Source organism: Salvelinus alpinus, chromosome 4 (genome assembly GCF_045679555.1).
Source record: "Salvelinus alpinus chromosome 4, SLU_Salpinus.1, whole genome shotgun sequence".
Lineage (NCBI taxonomy): Eukaryota > Metazoa > Chordata > Actinopteri > Salmoniformes > Salmonidae > Salvelinus > Salvelinus alpinus.
In genome coordinates this window covers 64448230-64467219 of record NC_092089.1, presented here as the reverse complement: position 1 = coordinate 64467219, position 18990 = coordinate 64448230, and the positions used below count along the sequence as shown (strand labels likewise).

The 18990-nt window shown below is 42.8% G+C and overlaps 1 protein-coding gene across 2 annotated transcripts in view; it reads left to right on the top strand.

Moving 5' to 3' along the window:
- Positions 1-18990, top strand: part of pdgfrb (platelet-derived growth factor receptor, beta polypeptide) — a 49875-nt gene continuing 30885 nt past the window's right edge. The window contains exon 1 of one of the 2 annotated variants that reach the window (XM_071398326.1): positions 1-415. The gene's annotated coding sequence lies outside the window, so the exon portion shown is untranslated. The remainder of the gene's footprint in view (positions 416-18990) is intronic. The other variant, XM_071398325.1, reaches the window with a different exon arrangement.

Below are 18990 nucleotides of genomic sequence, written 5' to 3'. Positions count from 1 at the left end.
TGTTTCTGTTCGCTATTCGGCAGAGCAGTGGGCTGGCTTTATCAGTGTGTGTGAGAAGAGAGCAGAGGAGAGCAGGCCAGAAGAAAGGAGACCCCCTGTGCTGTGATTTGACTACATAAACAGAAAGCTCAGAGCTGTACCTCCTCCGGCGGACTCCCAGGACATTGGAGATTAACCCTAAACCCTACAGTCCTGCACTTCAGAGGGATCTAGTCCAACCCTTAAAAACACAATTGGCTGGAGACTGTTACTAGAGACTGTTACTCTGAAGGCAACCAACCCCTGGATAGAGCACTTCTTCGACAGAAAGAGAGAGAGAGAGAGAGCGAGAGATAGAGAACTAGATACACTCACAGAGACTGAGACGTGATCATGTTTTAGGAGCCAAGACACAGCCAGAACTGGTTCACTGAAGGTAAGAGGGTTTTGTTTCAGCTTGGCTTTTTCGTTTTATTTCACATTTACAGTTTTTCTGACTAATACATTTTTGGCAGCTTTAATAGAGCCTATGATTTACTATTGGACATGAAGGATGTATAAATTCAATTAGTTGGGACTGAAATCCCACTCCGAATAATTAAATTACATGGCTGTCTATCACATGTAGCTGTCCACAACTGGATAATGCCATTTTCTTAAAACACATTTTCTGTTAATTGGGAATTGATTCATTTAGTTCACTTTGTGTGTATTTAATGTCATGGAATGGCTTGCCAGACTTACACTATTGTGTGTTTTGTGTGTGTGTTGGTGGTTTGTGCTGTTTAAGATTGGGGAGGATGTTTTTATTTGATGAGCATGGCCTTATTTCTACTACTTCATATTGGATGACAGTTCGAGAGACCAATTGGATTAATCAAGGTGATAGAAAGTGACACATTCAATACCGTCTTGCACACTCTTGCCTGCATCTAGCTGATCTATGGCGCAATCATTAGTCCTAACAGTTGCAAACAAGAGTTTCTAGACAAATTCAGGTAAATTTATCCCCATTTCGTTTGCTTCCATTTAAGATTTGTTTTTCAACAGAATCTGTCTAAAAAGATACACCCCTGATCATCCGCAAACACAGTTCACTTTCATAGCAGCCACATACAAAAAGCATCATCACTTTGCTCATTGTGTAAGTCCTTCTTTTATCTACACACTTTCCTCCTCTCACCTTTTCCCTTTGCTTGTGGACTTCAATATACAACACAAAAGCTGCCTGACCAGGCAAAAAAAATAATTCCAACCCAAACTTTCATACCATAAATCGTTGTCACCATATTAGCTAACGTCATAGTCAACATAGCTTCTAGAACTAACGCGTTAGTAAACCAACTACAATCACACAGTACAGTGTACATACAGAAAGCAGTTTAGGAGTTACACAGGTGGGACGAGGTGGCAATAAATTAATAAAACCAAAAGCTTACTCTGACTTGGAAGAGTTCCAGTGTTGGATAGCATTAGCCAGCTAGCTAACATAAATAGCATTCCTCTCTGTTTGAGCCGGGTGTTTGGTAAGCTAAATTAGCTAGCTGCATTAGTTAGGTAAGTAAGTGAAACAAATGAAAATATAGCTATTTCTCTCTATCGCGGCTGCTTCTCCTTAATTTTTGAGGAAATGAATTTGTTCAAAACTGTTCAACTATTGTCTTTGTCTCTCTTTGAGTCAACTACTCACCACATTTTATGCACGGCACTGCAGTGCTAGCTAGCTGTAGTTTATGCTTTCATTACTAGATTAATTCTCTGATTCTTTGATTGTGTGAACAACATGTCAGTTCATGCTGCAAGAGCTCTGATAGGTTGTAGGATATTCTCCGGATGTTGTCATATTACTGTGTAAGTCTATGGAAGGGGGTGAGAACCATGAGCCTCCTAGATTTAGCATTGAAGTCAATTTACCCAAAGGAGAACGGAAAATAACAGTCCTCTGGCTACACCATGGTGCTACCCCAGAGAGTGCTGTTGAGGCTACTGTAGACCTTCATGTGTGTTGACAAGTGAATACACTGATTATAGAAAATATTAAGAACACCTCCTCTTTCCATGACATAGACTGACCAGGTGAATCCAAGTGAAAGCTATGACCCCTCATTGGTGTCACTTGTTAAATCCACTAATCAGTGTGGATGAAGGGGAGGAGATAGGTTAACGAAGGATTTTTAAACCTTCAGACGATTGAGACATGAATTGTGTATGTGTGCCACTCAGAGGGTGAATGGGCAAGACAAAAAATGTAAGTGCCTTTGAACTGGGTATGTTAGTAGGTGCCAGGCACACTGGTTTGTGTCAAGAACTGCAACACTGCTGGATTTTTCATGCTCAACAATTTTCTGTGTGTATCGAGAATGGTCCACCACCCAAAGGACATCCAGCCAACTTGACACAACTGTGGGAAGCATTGGAGTCCATTCCTGTGGAACGCTTTGACACCTTGTAGAGTCCATGCACCGATAGGGATGTTCTGAGGGCAAAAGAGGCGGTGCAACTCTTACACACACACACACACACACACACACACACACACACACACACACACACACACACACACACACACACACACACACACACACACACACACACACACACACACACACACACACACACACACACACACACACTTTGTGCTTTGGTGCTAAAGGGGCTATTTGTACAGCTTTCTCAACTCACCCTTGGTGAACCACTGGTCCTCACCAGTGAACCATTGATGCCCTGCAGCTCTGGTGAATGACCTTTACAGAATCAATCTTCTACGCATAGCTACACAGGGGAGCCACTGACAGCCATGGAGCCATTATCATAGCATAGCATTATTCACGTCATAGGAGTCTTCAGTTGAGGATACAACTCTGTGTTTTGTTTTAACCACATACATAAACACAAACAGATGTAGGATCTTAATTTGACTATTGTCACAGCAAAATAATCCTGCAGCAAACGGATTTAAATGTTAAATCCATAATGTTGCTTGATGGGTGGTTAGGCTATTAGCTGGCCAAAAGTAGGCCACATGAAAAGTGCAATACTGTTAATATAACCGTGTGTTAGAGTGGGTTTTCAGTGAATGTATGTAAATCAAAAAGCTCATCTACATTTCCTGTGGTGCAGGAAAATTCCCAGGAACAAAAGAGTGATCAAATTAAGATCCTACTGTACATCTGTAAGTGTAATACATTTGGGCCCGGTTTCCCGAACTCAGATTAAGCCTAGTCCTAGACTGAAACAGGATGTGAATGGAAATTCTCCATTGAAAAGGCTTCTTAGTTCTAGGCTTCATCTGTGCCCGGGAAACTTGCCCATAGAATTGTTGCTTTGTCATTGGTGAGCATGTGTCTTTTGTAAACCAATGAGTTGTATCTGTGTCAGCTGAGCAGAAAAGAGAGAGAGGCAGACATTTACACAAACTTACTCTACTCTCTGACATCCCCACAGACAGACTTAATCACTGTGGATGTTTCAGTTATTGAGCTGGCATACATATTACATACCGTATGGTTATAGTAGTCATTTAATCTCATAACAAAGACATGTGTGGTATGTTGATCTTTCATCCAACAGATGTTGTGCACCTGAGACTGCTGTTTTATGACTATGGTCAGATGCTAGAAGCCTTTGGTATACCAATGCTCTGGCATGGGGCTTTTTAGGTTGTAGAGCCACAAACAGACAATACTCTAGCACTGTAATGCAGATGGATCTGTTTGATACAACAGATGTTAGCATGACATGTGGTTTACTGTTGACTCCTCATATCTGTCTCTTCTCCTCTGAAGTGCAGTTTTTTATCATGTGTAACCATATTGTCACGAGCTGTTTGGATGTATATAAAAATTATGTTCATACCATTGTTTTATAACGAGTGTTTTATGTATTGTTTTATAATTGCCATTCTATCTCACATTCTAAGACGTTCGGAAGTTTGATTTAAGGCAAGTTTGGAACATTGTGGGGATTTTCCTACAGTGTGTCAGGGGGCCGGTATGTTGGATAGAAAGAGAGTTCTCCCTGTGCTGTTGTAGTGCTACAGTCTTCTCTTCTCCCCTCCTCTCCTCTCCTCTCCTCTCCTCTCCTCTCCTCTCCTCTCCTCTCCTCTCCTCTCCTCTCCTCTCCTCTCCTCTCCTCTCCTCTCCTCTCCTGTCCCCTCCCTTCCCCTCTTGTCTTCTCTGTCTGGCAGTAAAACTAATCCTTTAGCTGTCATCAGCTGTGTCCTGGCTCTCAGAGCTCCCTGCATGCCAGCCAAAGTGAGAAATGTGATTCACATTATGACCATGCAGAAGACATGCAGTGCATCTGATTAAACAGGCGGCTCACAGGCACTAACCCATATGGTCTGAAGTACCAGTGTGGTAACTTATAAGCTACGAGCTTTGCAGCACATTGAATAAGGCCTTTGATTGATCTCTTCAATCCAAAGTCATAAGTGTTTCGAATCAAGCACAGGCACTAATGCTGTTTAGATTTGGTACTAATAAATCCGAATTCTCTCAAATAATTGTATTTAAGTGGCCTTCATGAATAGATCATTTAGTATACCTTCTTTAGAGATCATACAATGATTACAGAATTTTCCGGGGTAGGCGGTCATTGTAAAATAAGAATTTGTTCTTAACTGAATTGGCTAGTTAAATAAAGTTTAAATTAAAAAATACAAATAATAAAGGGTTTAGAGCTGGCACGTAGCTCTCCTTCTTGAAGTGTTGCTATTCTAACTTGTACTACAGCTCTAGTCTATATAGAGATCAACACTGAAAAGCCACATCTTCGTGCTATTCTCAGAACACAACATTATATGAATAATTTACCAGTGGTCAATAATCCATTATGTATCATCCTTATAATTCTGGACCAAGAAATAGCCACTGTAGTAAGGCCAGTCGTGGCTGAAACAGCCTGCTACTCAAAGCCTCCCTCTTTCTCATCCTCCTCCACCTCTCCCTCCTCCTCCACCTTGGTACAAACCATTCCACTGACAGAGTCATTAGAACATAGAACACTTACTGAGTTGTGAGGAGTGCTGAGCTAATACATCCTGTCCTGGTCTGGCCTGCACCACTCCTCTCCCTCCTACCTCCCACTCAACAACACTACAAGAAGCAGCTGCATCATATCTGAGAGAGGATGTGACCGCTATTCAGCCAGCCACTCTCTTTGGAGGACAATAGAAATAGAAGGGTTCCGTAAAAGCTTCGTAACAGAGTAATAAGGCTTCATAAGAAAGTGAAACACATCCCAGGAGGTCATATGTATTGACAGCGAGAATTCGTCATAACAGTATCACAATGAAAGTGAATGGTGAATAGAGTCAGTTTGACTATTCAGGCTGTAGTGGGTCCATTGAAAACAATGCTGTTTCATCTGGCGCTGTCCTCGGTCCAACTAAAACATGTCAGGGATTTGTTCTGGTGATACAAACTGGGCAGGAGGGCAAAGGAAAACATGCTGTAGCTCTCAGAAGTGATAAGACCTTTCACACGAAGGAAAACAGAGAAAAAATAGTCCTTGGCTAGAGTGAATTTATCTGGCTTGCTACTCTGACTGTGTGAATTTGAAAGATAAAAGCTAAGCTGATGATACTACAGTGAACAAGACTAGCTTATGTGTAATTACATTTTCCCTCCTTAAAATCATAACTGAAACTACCCATGAGTCTCAGGGATGGAAATAGAAAATCACCACTATATAAGTATCTCTCATTGAAACACTTATCAATAAACATGAAAAGAATAAACTGAAATTCCTCAACGCAGGATCAGTTGACCCCCATAGTCCTGACCCCACTGTAAAGTTGCTTTAATGCTCAAACTAACAAACTTTACAAACTTTTTTCAAATCTCCTTTTCCTTCCTTTTTTCTCTCCCTCTCGGCCGTGTTGTTGGAAGCCGCCATGGAAAAGGAGAGGGATTTAAAGCCAGTCAGAGCTGTAATTGTATTCAGCTGTTTTCTTTTTCTTTTCCTTTTTTCGAGGAGTGTAGGCGTCCTCTATTTCTCACGGGGAAGGCGAGGGTCTGTGGTGGTGGGGCGGGGGGGTCTGCTATTCCCTCGAGTGTTTGAGCTGAGAGGTGGGGATGAGGGTTGGGGGACATGGGTGTTTTACTTGCCAGATGGGGAGGGTTTAGTGGAGTGGGTTGGGGGGTGTAGGGGGAGAGGGTAGGGGACTGGGGCTAGTTGTCAGTGTCTAACCCTCTACATCCGGTATCTTCCCTAGGAGTGGGAAGAGATCAACAAGCGTTTTCAGTTGTCATTTTACTGGAACTCTGCCCTTCGTCTTTTTATAACATATTATCATTGCCTGGTTATAATACTGGATGTGCTTTTTACTCTACGTTATAGACACTGGTCTAGATTTTTTGGGGCCTTGATAGTAAAGGACAAACATTTGATTACAGGACAATAGTTTTTATTGTGACAAACACTCAATGAGACATTGACTGAAAGCTACTTTGTTAAGTGTTTTTCCCCCTCTTTAATGCTTTTTAAGCCCTTTCCCTCGTTTAGTTTTCCAAATGAGTTGCAAACGAGATCATTAAACTGATATCAAACGTCAGCCACATCCAACAACTACCACACTTTTTACCACTGGTTTTTACCAGGTCCAGACCCTCAGTTCCGCTCCTCCCCTTAGCCTTCTCAGTATCATTCACAGTTTCATTTCAATAGGAGCTAGCCAGAACCCACAGCTTCCCAAATAAGAAGTCTGACACAGCTCTGTTGAGGTAGGGCCCTTCAGACACCAGTCACTGTTTACCCATGATAATCCAACACCACTGCGATGCATTTCAAGAAGCGGACAAAATACAGCAATGGACATTTGCTGTTATATCAATTTCACTGTAGTTTCCTCTGTCTCATTCAATTAACATCTTGTTCTGTGACGATAGTATAGCGATTTAGTGGGAACTGCTGGAGTGGTGTGTGAATCAGCATCCCTGGCATACACTTCCCCGTTACCACCTGTGCCATGAAGGTCCAGACCTCTTGGCGGAAGCTGCAGTATACTTACTGTACAAACAAGGAAGTTAGTCTATGGAGGATGGCCTCTGTGTGATCCTTACTGAAGGGTCAGTAGTTTAATTGCAGGAAAGCTAAGATCTATTAGCCAAGGTAGCGTGGTGTTGTTCGAAAAGGATGTAGACTTGGTTGGTTCTATAAACACAGTTCCAGTTCATTTTCCGAAGAGACTGTGACACAGTGTCAGACAAGTTTCAGTAGTGGGAAAACATTTCTGGCATTTCCGCGATGGTGAAGTATTTTTATTTGCAAATGGTTTCGTAATGGAAGAGTAGACCACAAAGTTGGAGAGGTTTGTTTTGTTCAGGACCATGTCCTGCACACGTATTAAGAATAGGCAATACCCTCTGTGTTGAGTAAGCTTTGTGTCTCTTCTCATAATCTCCTTGTTGTACTGCTCACTTTGTTGTGGTGTTGTGTCATAAACTGTGTTCTGCCCATCAGCGTGTCCCTTCTCTATTTTGTTTGTATCATCTGAGGTTGTGCTCTATCCGTTGTTGTGGTATCTCTCATTCTTCTATTCCACAGTGTGTTTGATCTTGCTCTGTCCCTTATTTTGTCATGATTTATGCTTTGTCTTGTGTTTTTTCCTGTGTACAGTTGTCTGGTCTATGTTCATTTGTCTGTTTGATCCTGTGTTTTGTCTGTGTTGCACTGTGTTGTGCTCTTCTGTCTCTGATTGTGAAGTGCCATTTTTTGTGCCATTGTGTTGCGTGTCTGGATGTGTTGTGTTGCACTGTACTCTGTATCTGGTTACGTTGTGTTGTGCTTTACAATGTGTCTGGCCAGTGGTCTTGGTGGTCTGCAGCATCACGGTTGAATCACTCCCTCACACCCACACATGGCCGTATGTTTCCCCATACAGGAAGTGAAGACTTTCCAGCTGCGCTCAAATAAGCTTTTTGGACCAAGTGTCTGTCTTTTGTTATTAAATGTATTTTTTTATTATTTCAAACACTGTCTCCCCGCTTCCCCTCGGGACACACTCAGTAAGGCAAATGCTTGGTTGCAAATGTGATTGAGAAAGTGGTTCCCACCTCATCATGTGCTGACTGCAACATCATTGCCAGATGTCCAACTCAAACACGGACCAGTATGGATAATACCCAGAGATTGAGCATGAAGGCTGCTGAGGAAAGTCAGTTTACACACTAGCTGTATCCTGCGCCTGTGAGTGGGCCGGGCTGCCTGCACGTCAGGGGGGTGAGGGGGGGGGGGGTCAATCAGACATGAGATTCCCATTATCCCTGGGAAAACTCACGCTCTGAGAACACACTTTTAACAGCATGGTGATTACCATGACATCTCTAATGTAAACACCTATCTTTACGTCGACCATGGCCAATGGGGGAAAGACCACTTTTTCTATGGACCACTCAAATATGATAACGCCCTTTCAACTGACCCTTCCCTAAGCCCAACCCCCCTTGGTTACTGTTGCAACCTCAACAACATTTTTCCGGAAAGCCCAAATCCCCATTCAACCACTGGCAAAATCCCCTCACTGTTTCTAAAACAAAATGAAAATAAACACATACTACCCCTTGCTAATCGGGGAAACTCTTGTGGTGGACTGTCATTACAATTGCTTCACGAAAACCTGGTCAAATGATGTTTGTAGTGTAGTTAGCCACTGAATGGCTCTGAATTCACTGTCATGCAGTCAAAGTTATAACCACTTTTGTAGCTAAATAGTGCTCTCAAATCGGCAGATTGGAGTAGTATTCATACCATTGCTAACTTAGCTAGCTGACATACATTTTGAGAAAACACGTTATATTAAGTGGCTAGCTAGCTAGCATTTGGTGGTCAATGAGACTGAGAGCTAGAAAACAACGTAACAAAAGTATAATTTTGGATTTGAAAAATATTCCATCATTTCAGAAAAATATTCCTTCATTTCAGGAACTACAGCAGCAAGTACGCACTTTAATTTTTAAAAGAAAACTCTCTGTTTTTGCCACAGCCTTAACTGCCGTTAATGTGATTTGAAAGGACATTTCACCACTGCTCCTTAACTGTATATGTCCATTAATATATTATTAATATATAATATGTGTCAAATTAATAATTTCCTCACTACATGCAAATGCAAGCATTTCTGCATCTTACCGGTAGAAAACGGGCCATCTACATTTACTGGTTGTAAGCAAACCACAATATACAGAATTCACAATTTCAGGACGAATTGCCGCCCCTGTCAAGGTGGATCCGTTTGAGAATGGGAGTCAACAGGTATCTAACTAGCTAGCAAACTACATTTGTTTATCTGAACCAAAGTCGAGCTAGCTAGCTTTCATAATATTCTGGCTAGATGTTCCAAAGCAAATCATTGTAATTAGCCAGCTGCTATCTGGTGATGTGATTTGTAACTTTGCAAGCTAGCTATGTCAGATTACGTTAGCTACAGCGTACCGGACCGTATCTAACCGTTTGCTAGCTAACTACCGCGTAGGCTAACGTGACTGGCCTGTATGTTCGATTTACAGAGTCTGATCCCATCAACATCTGCAGCAACATCAACATCAAACTCAGCACCAGGAACTAGTGTTTGCTTATTCTTAGCAAAGTCACCTTTGCTAAATCTTTCCATGACTCCATGATGATCAAATAAATATACTGGAGCTAGGCATAAACTTGGTCTGTGTCTTGTTGTCACAGTTGTTGTGTTTGTAAGTAGGGTACAACTTCTACTGTAGTTATCTGTATTATGGAGGCTTAGTTGATAGTTAATGCAAAGCTTAATTTCTAAATTGGAAAAAAGCTAAGTTATTAGTAAGGAGGGGATGGTGTGGGTGACTGACTGGTGTCTATTGGGGATGAATATTTTGTTGGATGGTTAGTCAGCGTGATCTATTGACACCAGGGGGATGGGTGGATATAGTACCTTGTTTAATTGTGTATTTATGGGGACAAAGTAGTAAAATGTTGGCTAATCACTGACTTGTGTATGTCCTACTGACTAATCCTGCTGCTGATGATGATGACGACCTTGACACCAGCTTTAGTAGTACAGATCCTGTAGACCCATTGGATTTTTATTTATATTTTTATTTCACCTTTATTTAACCAGGTAGGCCAGTTGAGAACAAGTTCTCATTTACAACTGTGACCTGGCCAAGATAAAGCAAAGCAGTGCGACAAAAAACAACACAGAGTTACACATAGAATAAACAAAAGTACAGTCAATAACACAGTAGAAAAATCTATATACGGTTGAAGCCGTAAGTTTACATACACCTTAGCTAAATATATTTAAACTCAGTTTTTCACAATTCCTGACATTTAACCCTGTCTTAGGTCAGTTATTATCACCACTTTATTTTAAGAATGTGAAATGTTAGAATAATAGTGGCGAGAATGATTTATTCCAGCTTTTTTTCTTTCATCACATTCCCAGTGAGTCAGAAGTAAGGCAATAAATAGGCCATAGTAGCAAAGTAATTACACTTTAGCAAATTAACACTGAAGTGATAGATGTGCAGATGATGATGTGCAAGTAGAAATACTGGTGTACAAAAGAGCAAAAAAAGGAAATAAAAACAATATGGGGATGAGGTAGGTAGTTGGGTGTGCTATTTACAGATGGGCTATGTACTGCTGCAGCGATCGGTAAGCTGCTCAGATAGCTGATGCTTAAAGTTAGTGAGGGAGATATAAGACTCCAACTTCAGCGATTTTTGCAATTCGTTCCAGTCATTGGCAGCAGAGAACTGGAAGGATAGGTGGCTAAAGTGGGTGTTGGCTTTGGGGATGACCAGTGAGATATACCTGCTGGAGCACGTGCTAATAGGTGGGTGTTGTTATGGTGACCAGTGAGCTGAGATAAGGCGGAGCTTTACCTAACAAAGACTTATAGATGACCTGGAGCCAGTGGGTCTGGCGATGAATATGTAGCGAGGGCCAGCCGATGAGAGCATACAGGTCGCAGTGGTGGGTAGTATATGGGGCTTTGGTGACAAAACAGATGGCACTGTGATAGACTGCATCCAGTTTGCTGAGTAGAGTGTTGGAGGCTATTTTGTAATTTTTGCCGAATTCGAGGATCGGTAGGATAATCAGTTTTACGGGTGTATGTTTGGCGGCGTGAGTGAAGGAGGCTTTGTTGCGAAATAGGAAGCCGATTCTAGATTTAATTTTGGATTGGAGATGCTTAATATGAGTCTGGACCGAGAGTTTACAGTCTAGCCAGACACCTAGGTATTTGTAGTTGTCTACATATTCTAAGTCAGAACCGTCCAGAGTAGTGATGTTAGTCGGGCGGGCAGGTGCGGGCAGCGATCGGTTGAAGAGCATGCATTTAGTTTTACTTGCATTTAAGAGCAGTTGGAGGCCACGGAAGGAGAGTTGTATGGCATTGAAGCTCGTTTGGACGTTTGTTAACACAGTGTCCAAAGAAGGGCCAGAGGTATACAGAATGGTGTCGTCTGCGTAGAGGTGGATCAGGGAATCACCCTCAACAAGAGTGAAATCATTGATATATATAGAGAAAGAGTCAGCCCGAGAATTGAACCCTGTGGTACCCCCACAGAGACTGCCAGAGGTCCGGACAACAGGCCCTCCGATTTGACACACTGAACTCTATCTGAGAAGTAGTTAGTGAAGCAGGCGAGGCAGTCATTAGAGAAACCAAGGCTGTTGAGTCTGCCAATAAGAATACAGTGATTGACAGAGTCGAAAGCCTTGGCCAGGTTGATGAATACGGCTGCACAGTTTGAAAGCTGATGAAAGGATGAACAGGATGAAAGCTATCAGCTGGGAACAAGCTCAAGCTCAACATCATCTGACACTACTGTATTTATTTATTTATTTTGCTCCTTTGTACCCCATTATGTCTATCTCTACTTTGCACATTCTTCCACTGCAAATCAACCATTCCAGTGTTTTACTTGCTATATTGTATTTACTTCGCCACCATGGCCTTTTTTTTGCCTTCACCTCCCTTGCTCACATTGTATATAGACTTATTTGTCTACTGTATTATTGACTGTATGTTTGTTTTACTCCATGTGTAACTCTGTGTTGTTGTATGTGTCGAACTGCTTTGCTTTATCTTGGCCAGGTCGCAATTGTAAATGAGAACTTGTTCTCAACTTGCCTACCTGGTTAAATAAAGGTGAAATAAATAAATAAAACGGAAGAGGTAAAGACTGTACGAGGCTGGCAAGAGCCAAAGTGTATAGTCTGAGTCCAACGTCATAGAGCTTATGATGTTCTGCCTGACCAGCTGCCATTACCTAACACAAGATGAGGCTCACCAGCTGAAGAACATTCAGGACCCTGCCTGGAACATTCAGCCAACACAACATCCATATTCAGCAAGACTCATGATGTACTATAATATAGAAGGCCGAGAATGCTCACAACTGCATTGTGGTATAGTTATTGCTAGATCTTGTACATATGTATATAATGGATTTTTACATTCTTACTACTAAAACAAATGATGTAGGGAGTTGGTGTATCATTTCAACTTTCATTTCTTGGCACGTAAACATGTTCCAATAAAACAGTAGATTAGTCTGTCAATGTACCAAATAAGTAGACATGGCTTGTATTCAGGAGAAAGTTTATTTTCTCTGGAGACTGAGGAGAGTTTACATAGCAATATGCATGAACAGTTATGGCAATGTATGACATATATCCTTTATTTACTTAACCAGGCAAGTCAGTTAAGAACAAATATTTAAATCAAATCAAATCAAATTTTATTAGTCACATACACATGGTTAGCAGATGTTAATGCGAGTGTAGCGAAATGCTTGTGCTTCTAGTTCCGACAATGCAGTAATAACCAACAAGTAATCTAACCTAACAATTCCACAACTACTACCTTATACACACACACAAGTGTAAAGGGATAAAGAATATGTACATAAAGATATATGAATGAGTGGTGGTACAGAACGGCATAGGCAAGATGCAGTAGATGGTATAGAGTACGGTATATACATATGAGATGAGTACTGTAGGGTATGTAAACATAAAGTGGCATAGTTTAAAGTGGCTAGTGGTACATGTATTACATAAAGATGGCAAGATGCAGTAGATGATATAGAGTACAGTATATACATATGAGATGGGTAATGTAGGGTATGTAAACATTATATTAAGTGGCATTGTTTAAAGTGGCTAGTGGTACATTTTTACATAATTTCCATCAATTCCCATTTTTAAAGTGGCTGGAGTTGAGTCAGTATGTTGGCAGCGGCCGCTAAATGTTAGTGGTGGCTGTTTAACAGTCTGATGGCCTTGAGATAGAAGCTGTTTTTCAGTCTCTCGGTCCCTGCTTTGATGCACCTGTACTGACCTCGCCTTCTGGATGATAGCGGGGTGAACAGGCAGTGGCTTGGGTGGTTGTTGTCCTTGATGATCTTTATGGCCTTCCTGTGACATCGGGTGGTGTAGGTGTCCTGGAGGGCAGGTAGTTTGCCCCCGGTGATGCGTTCTGCAGACCTCACTACCCTCTGGAGAGCCTTACGGTTGTGGGCGGAGCAGTTGCCGTACCAGGCGGTGATACAGCCCGACAGGATGCTCTCGATTGTGCATCTGTAGAAGTTTGTGAGTGCTTTTGGTGACAAGCCGAATTTCTTCAGCCTCCTGAGGTTGAAGAGGCGCTGCTGCGCCTTCTTCACAACGCTGTCTGTGTGGGTGGACCAATTCAGTTTGTCCATGATGTGTACACCGAGGAACTTAAAACTTTCCACCTTCTCCACTACTGACCCGTCGATGTGGATAGGGGGGTGCTCCCTCTGCTGTTTCCTGAAGTCCACAATCATCTCCTTTGTTTTGTTGACGTTGAGTGTGAGGTTATTTTCCTGACACCACACTCCAAGGGCCCTCACCTCCTCCCTGTAGGCCGTCTCGTCGTTGTTGGTAATCAAGCCTACCACTGTAGTGTCATCCGCAAACTTGATGATTGAGTTGGAGGCGTGCATGGCCACGCAGTCGTGGGTGAACAGGGAGTACAGGAGAGGGCTCAGAACGCACCCTTGTGGGGCCCCAGTGTTGAGGATCAGCGGGGTGGAGATGTTGTTACCTACCCTCACCACCTGGGGGCGGCCCGTCAGGAAGTCCAGGACCCAGTTGCACAGGGCGGGGTCGAGACCCAGGGTCTCGAGCTTGATGACGAGTTTGGAGGGTACTATGGTGTTAAATGCTGAGCTGTAATCGATGAACAGCATTCTCACATGGGTATTCCTCTTGTCCAGATGGGTTAGGGCAGTGTGCAGTGTGGTTGCGATTGCGTCGTCTGTGGACATATTGGGTCGGTAAGCAAATTGGAGTGGGTCTAGGGTGTCCGGTAGGGTGGAGGTGATATGGTCCTTGACTAGTCTCTCAAAGCACTTCATGATGACGGAAGTGAGTGCTACGGGGCGGTAGTCGTTTAGCTCAGTTACCTTAGCTTTCTTGGGAACAGGAACAATGGTGGCCCTCTTGAAGCATGTGGGAACAGCAGACTGGGATAAGGATTGATTGAATATGTCCGTAAACACACCAGCCAGCTGGTCTGCGCATGCTCTGAGGACGCGGCTGGGAATGCCGTCTGGGCCTGCAGCCTTGCGAGGGTTAACACGTTTAAATGTTTTACTCACCTCGGCTGCAGTGAAGGAGAGCCCGCAGGTTTTGGTAGGGGGCCGTGTCAGTGGCACTGTATTGTCCTCAAAGCGGGCAAAAAAGTTGTTTAGCCTGTCTGGGAGCAAGACATCCTGGTCCGCGACGGGGCTGGTTTTCTTTTTGTAATCCGTGATTGACTGTAGACCCTGCCACATACCTCTTGTGTCTGAGCTGTTGAATTGCGACTCGATTTTGTCTCTGTACTGGGACTTAGCCTGTTTGATTGCCTTGCGGAGAGAATAGCTACACTGTTTGTATTCGGTCATGCTTCCGGTCACCTTGCCCTGGTTAAAAGCAGTGGTTCGCGCTTTCAGTTTCACGCGAATGCTGCCGTCAATCCACGATTTCTGGTTTGGGAATGTTTTAATCGTTGCTGTGGGTACGACATCGTCAATGCACTTCCTAATGAACTCGCTCACCGAATCAGCATATTCGTCAATATTGTTGTTGGACGCAATGCGGAACATATTCCAATCCGCGTGATCGAAGCAGTCTTGAAGCGTGGATTCAGATTGGTCGGACCAGCGTTGAACAGACCTGAGCGCGGGAGCTTGTTGTTTTAGTTTCTGTTTGTAGGCTGGAATCAACAAAATGGAGTCGTGGTCAGCTTTTCCGAAAGGGGGGCGGGGGAGGGCCTTATATGCGTCGCGGAAATTAGTATAACAATGATCTAGGGTTTTTCCAGCCCTGGTAGCACAATCGATATGCTGATAGAATTTAGGGAGTTTTGTTTTTAGATTAGCCTTGTTAAAATCCCCAGCTACGATGAATGCAGCCTCAGGGTGTGTGGTTTCCAGTTTACAAAGAGTCAGATAAAGTTCGTTCAGGGCCATCGATGTGTCTGCTTGGGGGGGAATATATACGGCTGTGATTATGATCGAAGAGAATTCCCTTGGTAGATAATGCGGTCGACATTTGATTGTGAGGAGTTCTAGATCAGGTGAACAGAATGACTTGAGTTCCTGTGTGTTGTTATGATGATCACACCACGTCTCGTTAATCATAAGGCATACCCCCCCGCCCCTCTTCTTACCAGAAAGATGTTTGTTTCTGTCGGCGCGATGCATGAAGAAACCAGCTGGCTGCACCGACTCCGTTAGCGTCTCTTGAGTTAGCCATGTTTCCGTGAAGCAGAGCACGTTGCAATCCCTGATGTCTCTCTGGAATGCTACCCGTGCTCGGATTTCATCAACCTTATTGTCAAGAGACTGGACATTGGCGAGTAGTATGCTAGGGAGTGGAGCGCGATGTGCCCGTCTCCGAAGCCTGACCAGGAGACCGCCTCGTTTGCCCCTTTTACGGCGTCGCACAGGGTCGCCGGCTGGGATCAGATCCATTGTATTGGGTGGAAGGCAAAACACTGGATCCGTTTCGGGAAAGTCATATTCCTGGTAGGAACGATGATGAGTTGACGTTAATCGTATATTCAGTAGTTCCTCCCGACTGTATGTAATGAAACCTAAGATTACCTGGGGTACCGATGTAAGAAATAACACATAAAAAAACAAAATACTGCATATTTTCCAAGGAACGCGAAGCGAGGCTGCCATCTCTTTTTCGGCGCCGGAAGTAGGGGAGTTACAATGACGGCCTACTGGGGAACAGTGGGTTAAACTGCCTTGTTCAGGGGCAGAGCAACAGATTTTTACCTTGTCAGCTCGGGGATTCAATCCAGCAACCTTTCGGTTACTGGCCAAACACTCTAACTACTAGGCTACCTGCCGCCCCATATACAGTAGAAGAAAAATATACAACTAACGCCTATAAATACTACAGTTCTACAGAGGGTCTTGCATACACCATACTTGCATATGGTGTGTTTGGGGTTGCTGTGTGGTATTCGGAGACACTTTGATACAAGTGAAGATTGTTGTTATGGACCTTTCACATCTCCTCTTGAATTGCTGGAATGGCCACAACAACACACTCAGGCAAGGGGATTCGGTGTCCTGTGCCTAGCTTCTCTAAAAAACTCCCAAAATAATCTGCAGGCCACCAAGCAGCATTGTCTGTAAGAGAATTACATGGGCAATTGGGCAATTGTTGTGTACTGTCTGTATTTCTACTGTAGCAGCAGGATGCAGAATATTACACATCTCACAGACACACGTTAGCTAGCTAGCTATAACACCGGTGTAGTTACTCAAAGACTACTAGTAATATGAGTCATGATGCCAAAGTCATTCCTATACTCTTCGTCGTCATCAAATCATTTCTCCAGTTTAGCTGGAGAAATGTGGCGCCATCTAACTTGATCTAACTTCATCCAACATTTCTCCAGTATTGCTCCTAGTCCTAATGAGATGCACTGAGGCTAGCTAGGTCAACGTTAGCCAGCTAGATAGCTAGTTAGCTATAGCATTAGGCTACAGTACAGTTTGGGTATAGCAAACAGAGCTAGCTAGCTCAAATTGCCTAGCATTGGCTTGTAGCAAGCCCCGTTATGGCCAAATCGACCAGGAAATGATACTGTACTGAACAACACTGCCTCATGTGAAAAGAGAGCTTTGCTATATTGCTAGCTAGCTACCAACAGCAAAACAACTTACTCATTTGTCATTTGCCCTCCTGGTCTAGCTGGTCTAGGCTACTGCCACCAGTTGATCTTTGAGGTTCTGAAGAACGTCTCAAGCACACTGATATCCATATGTGCGTCAAAACTTTGTTGGTCTGTCACAAACACACATTCCATGGGGTCTGCATTGACTGTCCGCGAACAAATTCATTGCAGCACAGACTAGGCTGTCAACATGGCTGGACAGCACACTAACAGGCACCACCAGTGTCAATTGTGTCAATTGTAGCGTCAAAAAGGAGAACAGAACAATGCTTACCATGGCAACAAAGGATGATTGTGACATCACAAACATACTCCATACTCCCCCTAGCAACAAATAGTGGTTAGTGTGGTGATTGTGACATCACTTTGACCATTGTCCAAAAGGTTACTCAAATGTGGGTGTGTTTAACCTTTTCACACGTACCAACAAACGGGTGTGATCATTCTGCAGTGATCCCTGCAGTATATGCTCAAACCAGTTTGATTAGAACGCTTATTTAGAACATACAGTTTCGATTGAGGCAACAGTCAGCATTTGAGCTAGCCATACTGTTTTTTTACAGAAACATTTTGCACAAACACGGTCCTTATAAAGTTAAGTCCTGAATGTGACAAGTTTATTTTTGGATGCAATGTTCAGACATTCACAGAAGTAACAACAGCATACACAATCATCCAAACCGGAAAATGTAAGCTACATTAGTCCTAGAGCTAACTGAGGCAATATTGACATCATAAACCTAGCGGTCATAACACTAGCGGTCATAAGTCTCAGCTGACAGAAATCGCAATATGAATTATCTAATAGCAATTACTATTTATAATTCATCACATCACGGGTGAGCTCAACATTGATCTAAATAATTGAGTAAAACACTTTCTAGAAATCGAGGGAATCCGACGATGGGTAGTTTGTGCACGCCACCATGTTTGTTTTTTTGCGTCAACTAAAGATAATAAGAGGAGACAAGATAAGTTTGGTCTGTTTGCAGTATGCATGTTGAAGGGGGGGGTGTAATCTACGATCATTCACTTCCCTTCATTCACTTCCGTAAGTTTACCCGAAAGATGAGTGAACCATTTCTTCACCTCATAATAACATATTTGGTTTGACAGACGTTTACGTGACACCCTTAATCCATTGTATAATGTCAACAAACATGGCGCCACACATAGATGGCAAATAGCTTAGCATTAGCTCATTATAATCAGTACAACTTTCAAAAAAGTATTTTACACACATCATAGGTGTCCATTACAATCTATGCAATAATCGGAATGCATTACTTGTCACCAGAACTTGAAAACATGTGAATAAAACTGTAAATACATTATGCTCCATACATACATACATGGTTCATGCTACAGTAGAAACGACAACATGATATGCAGAAAATAAGGCAGTTACTTTGATAGGAAAGCACACATGTCCAACGTTATTATTTGTAAGGAAAACAACAATGGAGGCAATGCGAGCAAGACTGCGCAAATGTTTGCATACTTGATGTGCGGAAGAAATGGGGAAGGGCTCTCCTCAAAGAGGGAAGTTTTTCTGGCTCAGTAAAAGCCTCAAACATGAATTGTCCGTAACTCTGAAATTGGCGCCTTCTATGTGAATTAATGAGGAGGTGGAACAACCCTCAATTCAAACTGTTGTTAGAAAATACAACATGTTAGAAAATAATTTGAAAATGACAAGTTGAAACATAGCCTATAGATAATTAACAGGCAGCACGTGTTAACTGTCCTGTTGCGTAACAATCACATTTTGGTACAGAGATTGCATTCTGACATCACGTGCATAACGGGTGACC